This window comes from Rhinopithecus roxellana, chromosome 9, assembly GCF_007565055.1.
Source record: "Rhinopithecus roxellana isolate Shanxi Qingling chromosome 9, ASM756505v1, whole genome shotgun sequence".
Classification (NCBI taxonomy): domain Eukaryota; kingdom Metazoa; phylum Chordata; class Mammalia; order Primates; family Cercopithecidae; genus Rhinopithecus; species Rhinopithecus roxellana.
The window spans coordinates 65,658,099-65,673,707 of record NC_044557.1 but is presented as its reverse complement, the minus strand read 5'-3'; the positions used below and the strand labels follow the sequence as shown (position 1 = coordinate 65,673,707).

At 41.9% G+C, this 15,609-nt stretch overlaps 1 protein-coding gene across 2 annotated transcripts in view; it reads left to right on the top strand.

The window, feature by feature from the left end:
- The window catches only part of NCALD (neurocalcin delta), a 478,271-nt gene that overhangs the window by 442,896 nt on the left and 19,766 nt on the right, over positions 1-15,609 (top strand). The gene's annotated exons all lie outside the window — the stretch shown is intronic.

Sequence of the window (15,609 nt, the reverse complement as noted above, 5' to 3'; positions counted from 1 at the left end):
ACACTCATTGTGGCCACTCCATCAACTTATTGCAATGACCTGCCTGGACCCGGATCCTTTGGGGTTATATCCCCCAGACTGGGGGTTAATGATAAAACTCTGACTTGGGTTCAAATCTTGCATCTTTCAGTCACTTTGACCAAGTTAGTTCACCTACACGAGCCTTAGTATCCTCAGCTATAAAATGGAACTATCAGTTGTACTCTCCTATAACATGGGGTTATTTTAGGATGAAGTGTGACTCTCCATGCTAAATGGTTAGCACAGTGCCAGTCATATGGAAAGTTCACCATCATCATCATTATTTATTCACAACTTTACTAGAGTCTCGAATAAGAGCAGGGATCTGGGCTCCAGGCTCCATTCCATCAGAAGTACAAACACTGTAGCACTGAGGCCTAGATCATTTTAGTAAGAGACACTCCATTTTACTCCCCAAATCACTCTCCCAGAGCCAGTTTCCTGAACATAACAGGGGGAGGGGCCCTAGCGTTGGCTACATTTTCCTTGTGGGACCCCAGCAAACTTGGCAGGTAGGCAAGCAGGGTAAGGAGCTAGAGTCATGGCAATGACAGGTGGCTCAGCAGTGGGTGGGACCCAGAGACAAACATAAGGAGACAGAGACAGGAATCAGGAGAGGACCAGGAGAGCCTCAGCTGCAAGGAACAAAAAGGACTAGGTGGGTGGGCAGCACCAGGGATGCTGGCAGTCGCTCCTTGTCTTGGCAGGCAAGTGAGGCACAATGGGAGAGCATTTGGCAGCAGACAGCAGGGCCACGGGAGCGGGCCTTTGGCTTCCTAGAGGGCTCATTTTAGAGGCCAGCCCTCATTCCAGGACATCTGGGTCCTGCCGAAGTGGAGCTACAACCCCTGAGAGAACTGTTGGGGTGCTGGATGGGTGAGGGGACATAACACAAGGAGACAAAAAGAACTGAGCTACAGGAGAGGGTGGGATGTGGGTGCAGTGGCCTACAGCAAACCCCAGGGAATTTGGTTATGGAAATGGAGGCCTGCAAGATGAACTGTTATTGAGCCTTGAAGCTGAAGTCCAGGGCCTGCTCCCGAGACAGTAGGACTGAACCCATGTGCACAGTTAATGGGACAATTCATATTTGGGTGGGATGCAGAAGCAGGCATTCGAAATGACCCTGACTCATCAGAAGCACTCCAGGATCTGTCAACTTCTTCTCCTTTCTGGTTGGGCCACCAGTGGTTGTTCCTTCACCTAGAGCAGTAACTATCTGAACAAGTTGTGTTAAATTAATTCTTCAGAGATGAAGATTTTGAAACAAACAAACAAACAAAGATCCCTCCCTTCCTCTGAGAATAAACTTATGAAAAATACAATGTCTGTTGCACAAACACAGGCAGTATAGAAAAATATAACAGATAAAGAGAAAAACTTATTCATAATTCTACCCTACCCACAAAGAGAATCTCTACTAATAATTTTTAATACATCTTTCCTGGCCCTATTTTCATGCATCTAGAAATATCTAATTGATTTCATTATGTGGATGAAGTTTTCTGTCTTGTCATTTTCACTTAGTAACAAAAGTATTTGTCAAGTTTTAACAACTTTGAGTACAGATATTTTAATGGCCGCATAAGAGTCCTACCATATATTATAATTTGCTTAATGTTCCCCATTGTTAGGTGTTTAGGTTGTTTTCAGTTTTTATTGTTATACATAATGCTATAGCTTTTAAAAATAAAACAAATCAATAATTATTGTGAATAAAGTGTTTCTATATTCAGGATTATTCCCTGAGAACAAATTCCCAAAAGTGCAATTACTGGGCCAAAGGATATGAGACATTTCCAAGGCTCTGTATGCACTCTGAAAATTGTTTTTCCAAAGTGTGTGATGGGTGTTTCCATATGCTTGCACTTGTCTAATTTTTCTTAATCTTTGCTAATTAAATAAAAATTAGAATTACATTAAAATTTAAAAGGTGATTCAGATTGGGTGCAGTGGCTCAAGCCTATAATACTAGCACTTTGGGAGGCTGAAGCAGGTGGATCACTTGAGGTCAGGAATTCGAGACCAACCTGGCCAAACCCCATCTCTACTAAAAATACAAAAATTGGCCGCGTGTGGTGGCTCACGCCTGTAATCCCAGCACTTTGGGAGGCCGAGGCGGGCGGATCACCTGAGGTCAGGACCAGCCTGACCAACATGGAGAAACCCCACCTCAACTAAAAATACAAAATTAGCCAGTGTGGTGGCACATGCCTGTAATTCCAGCTTCTTGGGAGGCTGAGGCAGGAGAATCACTTGAACCCGGGAGGTGGAGGTTGTGGTGAGCCAAGATCAGGCCATTGCACACTCCAGCCTGGTCAGCAAAAGCAAAGCTCCATCTCAAAAAAAAGGGGGGGTTGGCTGGGTGTCGTGACTCACGCCTGTAGCCCCAACTACTTGAGCTACTTGGGAGGCTGAGGCAGGAGAATTGCTTGAACCCGGGAGGCAGAGTTTGCAGTGAGCTGAGACCATGACATTGCACTACAGCCTGGGTGACAGAGTGAGACTCTATCTCAAAAAAAAAAGAAAAAAAATGACACATTTTAATTAGTGTTATTTGTGTTCTTTTCTTTAAATCTGGGAGTGCTATGCTCCACACCTCTGTAGTGAAAGGGATGAGTACATTCTCCATTTGAAGAGAATTGCTTCATGACTGGAATCTAAGGAAAATAAATCTCATTAGACACTGCCGATGAAGAGTCAAACATTGCAAAACATTTGGAGATTTATTATTCTGAGTCAAATATGAATGACCAATGCCCTGTGACACAGCCCTCAAGAGGTCCTAAGAACATACGCCCAAGGTGATTGGGGCACAGCCTAGTTTTGTATGTTTTAGAGAGACATGAAATATCAATCAAATACATGTAAGATGTACATACATTGATTCCATCTGGAAGGGTGAGGCAACGTGAATGCTGGGGATAGCGGGACTCCCAGGTCGTAGGTGCATTTAAAAATGTTCCAATTGGCAATTGGTTGTAAGAGTTATGATCAATAAAAAGGAATGTCTAGATTATGATTAGTGGTTGTGGAGACCAAGGTTTTATCATACAGATGAAGACTCTAAGTAGCAGGGTTCAGAGAGAATAGCTTGGAAATAGTTCTTATCAGATGTAAGATCTGTGTTGCTGTTAATACTGGTGGGCTTTTCCTGAATTCCAAGAGGGAGGAGGGTATAATGAGGCATGTCCAATACCCCTTCCATCATGGCCTGAGCACGTTTTTCAGGTTAACTTTAGCATGCCCTTGGCTGAGAGGAGGGTTTCATTCAGATGACTGGGGGAGCCTTAGAATTTTATTTTTTGGTTTACAGCACTGTGTTAGCTCCTGCTCAACACTTTTGCCCAGTGGTCCTGGCTGCTGTTGGTCAATGGTTTTGTGATCAGTACTGATGAAGATGCAGACGCTGAGGCAGGGAGGAACCTTTAGTCCTCGTGGGCTGATGAAATCAACACTCCCTGCTGAGAACTCGGCCCTGAGCAAATAGTATAGGAAGGAAAATGGACACTGTCCCTTTTCTGTGGAATCCAATTTGTGCAAGAGACAGAGAGAATTGCAGAGAATATACAGAAGGCACAAATTGACCCCCACCCAGCCCCTGTTGACTTCACTTTACCACATTTGCTAAGGAATGTAAAAAGTGATCATCAGGGCCGGGCGCGGTGGCTCAAGCCTGTAATCCCAGCACTTTGGGAGGCCAAGACGGGCGGATCACGAGGTCAGGAGATCAAGACCATCCTGGCTAACACAGTAAAACCCCGTCTCTACTAAAAAATCCAAAAACTAGCCGGGGGAGGTGGCGGGTGCCTGTAGTCCCAGCTACTCGGGAGGCTGAGGCGGGAGAATGGCGTGAACCCGGGAGGCGGAGCTTGCAGTGAGCTGAGATCTGGCCACTGCACTCCAGCCTGGGTGACAGAGCGAGACTCCGTCTCAAAAAAAAAAAAAAAAAGTGATCATCAGAAGGAAGGTGCTTTGGGGCAATGTCTTTTGGAGAAATAAATAAATAAATAAAGGAAATGAAATGAAATAAATAAAATAAAAGGAAGGTGCGTCAGCCTCCCAGAGACATTTTCTTCACTATAAAGCACCTCAGTCCATTCACAGCCCCACAGTGTTTCCAGGCTATAACTGTAAGGTCACCCATTCCTTACGAAATGCTCAGATACGCGTGGCTCTTAAGAAGCCTGCAGAGGAAAGCTTGAATTTCTTAAACTGTTTTCTAGAGCGCTAAGTCCTGATGATTAATATTCATGACCACAGAAAGGAAATATTGTAGCACCCTGAGGTGACTTCCAAATCATCAAAGAGATTAAATTAAACTTAGAACCATTTTCATATTAAGGGCTATGTTATTCTATTCTGCAACTTTGCAAACTGACAATTCATGTATTCTGCCACATTCTTATGCTTATCTCCCTGCTTTCAATTATTCTGGATAAATTGGAATTTACTGCAGGATCTCACAGAGCTTCCCATTCTTTTTTTTTTTTTTCTCTCTTTTTTTCGCTTCCTCTTTGAAAAGCCACACTCCTCAAGCCTTGTGACTGCTGCGGGAAGCTTTGTGCCTGTGTCTGGCCGTCTTTTCTTTCTTGTGGCTGGTCTGTAGCACTTAGGAGAATGTTCCTTTGCTTCAGAGGAGTCACTGTCAAGTTTCTGTTTTGTGCTTTTCTAAATATCTGTTAGAAAGTGATGAGTTGGGGACAAGCTATGGACCAGGAGAACCATCAACAAATTAAGGTTCTATTTGTTAATATGAGTTAACACCTGTAACTTGATAACAAGTGTTGATACATACATTCTTAGCTGAATCCATGTCCCTCCACAACTGAGAAATTCAAGCAATTTAATGAAAAATACAAATTTCTGATTGTTCACCTACAAACACCAGTAACTGGTCTGGGTGAAGACTGGGGTGAAAACAAGTTTATAATTAATTAAGCTTGACAATGAATGGGGTGTAGGACTCCAACTCATAAATTTTCTAGTTGCTCTTCCCTGACATTGCTTCCTGTGGTTTAGCTTTAGTATCCACAGAATAGTGCTTGTAGTGACAAGCTGAAATTGTTTTGTATTTCATAACATTGGTAGGGAAAAACTCTAAAATTTATGGGACTACTGTGGATTCTGTATAGCTCTGAATCATACCAGATTAGTTCCCCTCTGGCGGCTATAACAATGTTTGAGAAAGCCAGTCGCTTAAAAATACAATTATTATCTTATAGTTCTTGAGGTCAGAAGTCTGAAATCAGTTTCATTGGGCTAAAACTAAGGTTTCCTCAGGGGTGTGTTCCTTCTAGAGGCTGTTGGGGAGAATTCTTTCCCCTGCCTTTCCCCAATTCTAGAAGCTTACTGAGTTCCTTGGCCTATGGCCCTCTTCATCCATCTTCAAAGGCAGCAACAGCAGATTGAATCCTTCTCAGGCTGCCATCCTCTGTGTATTTTACTCTGCTTTTCTCTTCCACTTAAAAAGATCCTGGGATTACACTGGGACCATGTGAATAATTCAGGGGAATTTTTCCTTCCATCTCAATATTCTTAATGTAATCACATCTTCAAAGTTTGTCTTCCTGTACAAGTTAATGTATTCACAGGTTTCAGCGATTTGGATGTAGACATCTTTGGGGGCCATCATTCAGTCTGCCACATACGCCAAAATGCAGTTGTGTTCCTTTTTAAAGAAAATATTTTTGTGCTAGATCAACATCTGGGTGAATGAGCAAAACCATATGCAGATTTATTTTTAGGACCTCAAATGAACATTTTTACATTCATGTGTTTATTTTATTTTTTATCCTTTTTTTTTTCCTTTTTTTTAAAATTATACTTTAGGTTCTGGGATACAAGCGCAGAACGTGCAGGTTTGTTACATAGGTATACATGTGCCATGGTGGTTTGCTGCACCCATCAACCCGTCATTTACATTAGGTATTTCTCCTAATGCCATCCCTCCCCTCGCCCAGCACCCTGCAACAGGCCCCGGTGTGTGTTGTTCCCCTCCCCGTGCCATATATTCTCATTGTTCAGTTCCCACCTATGAGTGAGAACATGTGGTGTTTGGTTTTCTGTTCCTGTGTTAGTTTGCTGAGAATGATGGTTTCCAGCTTCATCCACGTCCCTGTAAAGGACACGAAATTATTCTTTTTTATGGCTATGTAGTATTCTATGGTGTATATGTGCACATTTTCTTTATCCAGTCTAACATTGATGGGCATTTGGGTTGGTTCCAAGTCTTTACTATTGTGAATAGTGTTGCAATAAATATACATGTGTGTGTGTCTTTATAGTAGAATGATTTATAATCCTTTGGGTATATACCCAGTAATGGGATTTCTGGGTCAAATGGTATTTCTAGTTCTAGATCCTTAAGGGATGGCCACACTGTGTTCCACGATGATTGAACTAATTTATGTTCTCCTATTTCTTCACATCCTCTCTAGCATCTGTTGTTTTCTGACTTTTTAATGATCACCATTCTAACTGGCATGAGATGGTATATCATTGTGGTTTTGCTTTGCAGTTCTTTAATGACCAGTGGTGATGAGCTTTTTTTCATATGTTTGTTGGCCACATAAATGTCTTCTTTTGAGGAGTGTCTGTTTATATCCTTTGCCCACTTTTTGATGGGGCTGTTTTTTTCTTGTAAATTTGTTTAAGTTTCTTGTAGATTCTGGATATTAGCCCTTTGTCAGATGGATAGATTGCAAAAATTTTCTCCCATTCTGTAGGTTGCCTGTTCACTCTGATGATAGTTTCTTTTGCTGTGCAGAAGCTCTTTAGTTTAATTAGATCCCATTTGTCCATGTTGGTGTTTGTTACCATTGCTTTTGGTGTTTTCATCATGAAGTCTTTGCCCATGCCTATGTCCTGAATGGTTATTACCTAGGCTTTCTTCTCAGGTTTTTATGGTTTCAGTCTTACGTTTAAATCCTTAATCTATCTGGAGTTGATTTTTGTGTAAGGTGTAAGGAAGAGGTCCAGTTTCAGTTTTCTGAATATCACTAGCCAGTTTTCCCAACACCATTTATTAAATAGGGAATCCTTTCCCCATTTCTTGTTTTTGTCAAGTTTGTCAAAGATCAGAGGGTTGTAGATGTGTGGTGTTAATTTTGAGGCCTCTGTTCTGTTCCATTGGTCTATATATCTGTTTTGGTACCAGTACCATGCTGTTTTGGTTACTATAGCCTTGTAGTATAGTTTGAAGTCAGGTAGCATGATGCCTCCAGGTTTGTTCTTTTTGCTTAGAATTGTCCTGGCTATACAGGCTCTTTTTTGCTTTCATATGAAATTTAAAGTACTTTTTTAATTCTGTGAAGAAAGTCAATGGTAGCTTGATGGGAAGAGCATTGAATCTATAAATTACTTTGGGCAGTATGGCCATTTTCATGATATTGATTCTTCCTACCATGAGCACGGAATGTTTTTCCATTTTTTAATGTCCTCTCTTATTTCCTTGAGCAGTGGTTTGTCATTCTCCTTGAAGAGGTCCTTCACATCCCTTCTAAGTTGTATTCCTAGGTATTTTATTCTCTTTGTAACAATTATGAGTGAGAGTTTGCTCATGATTTTGCTCTCTGTCTGTGTATGATTGGTGTATAGGAATGCTTGTGATTTTTGCACATTGATTTTGTATCCTGAGACTTTGCTGAAATTGCTTATCAGCTGAAGGAGTTTTGGGGCTGAGACAATGGGGTTTTCTAATTATACAATCATGTCATCTTCTGCAAACAGAGATAATCTGACTTCCTCTCTTCTTATTTGAATACCCTTTATTTCTTTCTCTTGCCTGATTGCCCTGGGCAGAACTTCCAATACTATGTTGAAGAGGAATGGTGAGAGAGGGCATCCTTGTCTTCTGCCAGTTTTCAAAGGGAATGCTTCCAGCTTTTGCCCATTCAGTGTGATATTGGCTGTGGATTTGTCATAAATAGCTCTTATTATTTTAAGGTATGTTCCATTAATACCTAGTTTATTGAGTGTTTTTAGCATGAAGGGGTTTTGAATTTTTTCGAAGGCCTTTTCTGCATCTATTGAGATGATCATGTGATTTTTGTCATTGGTCCTGTTTATGTGATGGATTATGTTTATTGATTTGCATATGTTGAACCAGCCTTGCATCCCAGGGATGAAGCTGACTTGATCGTGGTGGATAAGCTTTTTCATGTGCTGCCAGATTCGGTTTGTCAGTATTTTATTGAGGATTTTCACATCAATGCTCATCAGGGATATTGTCCTGAAATTTTCTTTTTTCTTGTTTCTCTGCCAGGTTTTGGTATCAGGATGATGCTGACCTCATAAAATGAGTTTGGTAGGAGTCCCTCTTTTTCTATTGTTTGGAATAGTTTCAGAAGGAATGGTGCAAGCTCCTCCTTGTACCTCTGGTAGAATTCGGCTGTTAATCCATCTGGTCCTGGGCTTTTTTTGTTGATAGGCTATTAATTACTGCCTCAATTTCAAAATTTCTTATTCGACTATTCAGGGATTCAACTTCTTTCTGGTTTAGTCTTAGGAGGGTGTATGTGTCCAGGAATTTATCCATTTCTTCTAGATTTTTTAATTTATTTCCATAGATGTGTTTGTAGTATTCTCTGATGGTAGTTTGTATTTCTTTGGGATCAGTGGGGATATCCCCTTTATCATTTTTTATTGTGTCAATTAGATTCTTCTCCCTTTTCTTCTTTATTAGTCTGGCTAGCAGTCTATCTATTTTGGTAATCTTTTCAAAAAACCAGCTCCTTGATTCATTGATTGTGTGTGTGTGTGTGTGTGTGTGTGTGTGTGTGTGTGTGTCCCTATCTCCTTCGGTTCTGCTCTGATCTTAGTTATTTCTTGTCTTCTGCTAGTTTTTGAATTTGTTTGCTCTTGTTTCTCTAGTTCTTTTAATTGTGATGTTAGGGTATCAATTTTAGATATTTCCTGGTTTCTACTGTGGGCGCTATAAATTTCCCTCTAAACACTGCTTTAGCTGTGTCCCAGAGATTCTGGTACATTGTGTCTTTGTTTTCATTGGTTTCAAAGAACTTATTTATTTCTGTCTTAATTTCATTATCTACCCACTAGTCATTTAGGAGCAGGTTGTTCAGTTTCCATGTACTTGTGCGGTTTTGAGTGAGTTTCTTAATCCTGAGTTCTAATTTGATTGCACTGTGGTCTGAGAGACAGTTTGTTATGATTTCCATTCTTTTTCATTTGCCAAGGAGTGTTTTATTTCCAATTATGTGTTCGATTTTAGAATAAGTGTGATGTGGTGCTGAGAAGAATGTATATTCTGTGATTTGGGGTGGAGAGTTCTGTAGATGTCTATTAGGTCTGCTTGGTCCAGAGCTGAGTTCAAGTCCTGAATATTCTTGTTAATTTTCTGTCTCGTTGATCTGTCTAATATTGACAGTGGGGTGTTAAAGTCTCCCATTATTATTGTGTGGGAGTCTAAGTCTCTTTGTAGGTCTCGAAGAACTTGCTTTATGAATCTCCTATATTGGGTGCACATATATTTAGGATATTTAGGATAGTTAGCTCTTCTTGTTGCACTGATCCCTTTACCATTATGTAATGCCCTTCTTTGTCTTTTTTGATCTTTGTTGGTTTAAAGTCTGTTTTATCAGAGATTAGGATTGCAACCTCTGCTTTTTTTAATTTTTTTTTTTTTTTTTTTTTTTTTGCTTTCCGTTTGTTTGGTAGATCTTCCTCCATCCCTTTATTTTGAGCCTATGTGTGTCTTTACATGTGAGATGTGTCTCCTGAATATATCACACTGATGGGTCTTGACTCTTTATCCAATTTGCCAGTCTGTGCCTTTTAACTGGAGGCATTTAGCCTATTTACAATTTAAGGTTAATATTGTTATATGTGAATTTGATCCTGTCATTATGATACTAGCTGGTTATTTTGCCCATTAGTTGATGTAGTTTCTTCATAGTGTTGATGGTCTTTGGATTTTGGTTTGTTTTTGCAGTGGTTGGTACCGGTTTTTCCTTTCCATAATTAGTTTTTCCTTTGGGAGCTCTTGTAAGGCAGGCCTGGTGGTGACAAAATCCCTCAGAATTTGCTTGTCTGTAAAGGATTTTATTTATCCTTGTCTTATGAAGCTTAGTTTGGCTGGATATGAAATTCTGGGTTGAAAATTCTTTTCTTTAAAAATGTTGAATATTGGCCCTCACTAGCTGGTAAGGTTTCTGCAGAGAGATCCACTGTTAGTTTGATGGGCTTCCTTTGTGAGTAACTCAGCCTTTCTTTCTGGCTGCCTTTAACATTTTTTTCTTCATTTCAACCTTGATGAATCTGACAATTATGTGCTTTGGGGTTGCTCTTCTCGAGGAGTATCTTTGTGGTGTTCTCTGTATTTCCTGAATTTGAATGTTGGCCTGTCTTGCTAGGTTGGGGAAGTTCTCCTGGATAATATTCTGAAGTGTGTTTACCAACTTGGTTCCATTCTCCCCATCATTTTCAGGTACACCAATCAAACGTAAGTTTGGTCTTTTCACATAGTCCCATATTTCTTGGAGGTTTTGCTCATTCCTTTTCATTCTTTTTTCTCTAACCTTGTCTTCATGCCTTATTTCATAAAGTTGACCATCAATCTCTGATACCCTTTCTTCTGCTTGATCGATTTGGCTATTGATACTTGCGTATGCTTCACAAAGTTCTCGTGCTATCTTTTTCAGCTCTATCAGGTCATTTATATTCTTCTCTAAACTGGTTATTCTAGTTAGCATTTCCTCTAACTTTTTATCAGGGTTCTTAGTTTCCTTGCATTGGGTTAGAACATGCTTCTTTAGCTAGAAGGAGTTTGTTACTACCCACCTTCTGAAGCCTACTTCTGTCAATTTGTCAAACTCATTCTCCATCCAGTTTTATTCCCTTGCCCATGAGGGGTTGTGATCCATTGGAGAATAAGAGGCTTTCTGGTTTTTGGAATTTTCAGACTTTTTGCACTGGTTTTTCCTCATCTTTGTGGATTTACCTACCTTTGGTCTTTGCTGTTGGTGACCTTCGGATGGAGTTTTTGCATGGTTGTCCTTTTTGGTGATGTTGATGCTCTTGCTTTCTGTTTGTTGGTTTTCCTTCTAGCAGTCAGGCCCCTCTTCTGCAGGTCTGCTGGAGTTTGCTGGAGTTTCGCTCCAGATCCTGTTTGCCTGGGTATCACCAGCAGAAGCTGCAGAACAACAAAGATTGCTGCCTGCTCCTTCCTCTGGAAGCTTTATCCCAGAGGGGCACCTGGCCAGATGCCAGCCAAAGCTCTCCTATATAAGGTGTCTGTCAACCCCTGCTGGGAGGTGTCTCCCAGTCAGGAGGCTCAGGGGTCAGGGACCCACTTGAGGAGGCAGTCTGTCTTTTAGCAGAGCTCAAGCACTGTGCTGGGAGATCACTGCTCTCTTCAGAGCCGGCAGGCAGGAATGTTTAAGTCTGCTGAAGCTGCACCCACAGCTGCTCCTTCCCCCAGGTGCTCTGTCCCAGGGAGATGGGAGTTTTATCTATAAGACCCTGACTGGGGCTGCTGCCTTTCTTTCAGAGATGCCCAGCCCAGAAAGGAAGAATCTAGAGAGGCAGTCTGGCTACAGCAACTTTGTGCTGCTGTGGTGGGCTCTGCCCAGTCCAAACTTCCAGGTGACTTTGTTTATACTGCGAGGGGAAAACCACCTAGTCAACCCTCAGTAATGGTGGACGCCCCTCCCCACACCAAGCTGGAGCATCCCAGGTCAACTTCAGACTGCAGTGCTGGCGGTGAGAATTTCAAGCCAGTGGATCTTAGCTTGCTGGGGTCCTTGGGGGTGAGACCTGCTGAGCGAGACCACTTGGCTCCCTGGCTTCAGCCTCCTTTCCAGGGGAGGGAATGGCTCTGCCTCGCTGGGGTTCCAGGTGCCATTGAGGTACGAAAAAAAACTTCTGCAGCTAGCTTGGTGTCTGCCCAAATGGCCCTCCAGTTTTGTGCTTGAAACCCAGGGCCCTGGTGGCGTAGGTACCTGAAGGAATCTCCCTGTCTGCAGGTTGTGAAGACCATGGGAAAAGCATACTATCTGGGCCAGAGTGCACCATTCCTCACAGCGTGGCTTCCCCTGGCTAGGGGAGGGAGTTCCCCAACCCCTTGCACTTCCCAGGTGAGGCAACACCCCACCCTGCTTCTCCTTTTACCCTCCATGGGCTGTACCCACTGTCTAACCAGTCCCAGTGAGATGAACTGGGTACCTCAGTTGGAAATGCAGAAATCACCCATCTTCAGAGTTGGTCTTGCTGGGAGCTGCAGACTGGAGCTGTTCTTATTTGGCCATCTTGCCCGGGAACCTCATGTGTTTATTTTTAAGTGACAAATTTAGGAACATGATTTAGGCTCAATATTCTATTATCACATCAAAAATCATCTCTCAGGAGTCTTAGGCCAGGTCAGAACCCTGACCTTTCATTTCAGCAGATTCTCTCCTCCCATTGGTGGCCGAGGTCAGCCCACCACTCAAGAAGAAGAATTCTTCCTGTCCGACACAGTTCCTGTCCCTCAGCCGTGCTAGAGACAGGTCTGAATGCCCACACCCATCACAGCACAGGCTGTGTCTGAGGAAGGGGTCAACCAAGCAAGCGAGTGGCATCACTGATTCTACCATGAATGCTTAGATGTGTTCTGGCATCTTGAGGGGTGGAGGGAATGTTGACCTTAGGGATCCATGAATGAGACCACAGCACTCCCAGGGAGCTAACGTAGGAAGAAAATGGAATTACATTTGCCTCCCTTCTGTTCTCAAAAGTAACTAAGACCCTTGAAAGTCCAAATTTGAACTACAGGATTCTCACTGACTATATGTATACATGCTGTGTTGCTTTATCTTTACAACTCAATGAAAATGATAGGCTTAGACAACATTAGATCATCTGTACCCAAAGCAAAGATGAAGAAGGAACCAAAGGAAGAATAGGCATGTGAGGGTGAGGCAGGAAAATAGAGTCGGGAGGCAGGGAACATAAGGCCAATTCACACTTCAGCTGTAACAGGAAATATCCTCTCCGTAGGGCCTACGCCATAAATGACTATAACTTTAGTTCATCCTCTCCATTTACGTAGGGCGTACCCAAAGTAACCAGTGGAATCCTCTAGGGGGTATTTAAACTCCCAAAAATTCTGTAATGGGTCCTTTGAGCTCCTATGTTCAGGCCCACTCCCACACTGTGGAGTGTACTTTCATTTTCAATCCGTCTCTTCATTCCTTCTTTGCTTTGTTTGTGTGTTTTAGCCAATTCTTTGTTCAAGATGCCAAGAACCTGGACACCCTCCACTTTTAACAAGAGTAGCCATCTTGGACAAAGCAGATGGATACTGCCTTTCCTTTTTAAAATTTCCGTTTTCCTTCTTTCCCGTCTCCTTGAGTCACAATTTTCTATTCTTGAGTGCCAAGCTCAACTTCCCCATTTACAAATGCAGCAGTGTCACTGATTCTGCCATGAGTGCTTAGACATGCTCTGGAATCTTGAGGGATGGAGGGATCCATGTATTAAGGGTAGAGACCCCCAGGTGAGGGCCTGGCTTCCAGTCACAATTCTGCTCCCTTAGTAGCTATGTGCCCTTGAGCAAGTTACTGAACGTCTCTGGCATCCATTTCCTGATTTGTGGATTGCAGCTCATTGAAACGCCTAACTCATGGATGATTGTAAGTGTTAAATCAGTCATTACAAGTAAGGTGCCTAGAGCAGTGACTGCATGGGCTATCACTCAATAATTGTTGGCTACCGTTATTATTGCCACAATTTCCAGAGCTGGGACAGGATGTCTTCCTACTAAATGAAGGGAGTTCATTTCCACTTCAATGGAGAAAGTAATAGATAGAATCTTCCATTAACTTTTCATTTAAATTTTGTTAGTTATAAAATGTGTATTCACAAAGAAAAGGGAGGTGTCCCACTAAATCTCCAATTGGTGGAAATCACAGAAGAGATATTCTGGATTTTAGGACTCCTAGCTTTTTTACCTGCTGTCTTTATCAGCAGAGATCAGCCTATCTGAGAACAAGCTAAAACTTCTGAGCTATGATGTTCACAGGATGCAGATTAAAGAAATAATCATGTTTCCAGGAAAGAATGTAACTGGCCCCAGGAATTCCCCAAACCATGTTGACCTGAGCCCACAGTCACACATCATGCATTGGGACTGTCTGGGGGACAGTCTGTCTGGGTTTGTTCTTAAGTTCAAGTTAGAGCCTTTCGAAAAGAATCCAAAGGCTGACATCACGTTACCCTAGCAGTCCTTAGGGCTCTGACTTGAAAGACGAGGTTAGAATAATTTGTAATCAGCATTTTTACTACTTAGATGTTAATGATTGTTTCAAAAATACTTGGAGTCCACATACCTGTTATTTATTTATTATTTATTTATTTATTTATTTATTATTACTATTTTTTGAGATGGAGTTTTGCTCTGTCGTCCAGGCTGGAGTGCAGTGGTGCAATCTCAGCTCATCGCAGCCTCCGTCTCCCTGGTTCTCAAGAGATTCTCCTGCCTCAACCTCCCAAGTAGCTGGGATCATAGGCGCCTGCTACCATGCCCAGCTACACATTTGTTGTTTTAGAGCCAAACTTTCCCTCCTAGTTGTGATTCAGGGTTAACTGACATTTTTTGATGAAAGCATGGTGAACTTAAGAACACCCTAGTATACATTGCATACCTTTTAAATGAGCGAAACCTGAAGGAAGGCATTTGGAAATATACTGGCAACCCACAACAGGAGAATTTGGTTTTGCTACTTTTAGCAGTATGGGAAAAAAAAAATTTTCTGATTCTCCCCTGTGATGAATAAGGCATACATATCTATATAGCAGCCAGATGAAGATGGGGAGATATGGGGATGGGGGTAGCCATGCAAAAACAGCTTATCCTCCATGGGCACCAAATGAACATGCAAACTAATCCCCACTCATTTCCAGAGTGCCCACCATGATCAATTCAGACAACCAGCCTGTTCGTAGTTATGCCACAGAGGATCACAATAAGGGCCAGGGAGACTTCCTTATATTATTTTTAGAAGCACATTCTGAGTACATTTGCATTTTTTCCCCCCAAAGACTATTGTAAATAGACACTCTGTCACTTTTAATATGGTCCTTGGAGACCTGAAACACTGTGCTTTTCTGATTCTGGGGGAAAAAAAGGAGGGGGTAGGGGAAGAGTTTCTAGTTCATCTCATATTACCCCCTAGGAATTCAGCTCCAAACCCTGTGTAATTCTCAATTATGAGCATGGACCACAGATGTGGGTCTAGAATGCAACTTAGATTTCTTTCCTGGAAGAAACTCTTTAATGCAATTGCTTAGGCTAGTGACTTCCTCTAAGAACTGACTTCAGTGCTTGCTTATCGGATGTTTTAGGTTTGTCCCTTTCTTATCAGGGGATTATATTGTTGCAAATCACACTATGGCTTAAGAGTTTAAGTCAAATCAAGTATGGTATCTGGCAAACATGAATGAGTGCTACATAGCTTCTTGTGCTTATTGGCAATCCTTGACATGCCCTGGTTTGCAGCTGCATCACTGTGTTATCTGCCTCCATCATCATAGAGTGTTATCCCTATGTGTCTGTGTCCAATTTTCCCTCTTCTTATAAAGACACCAGTT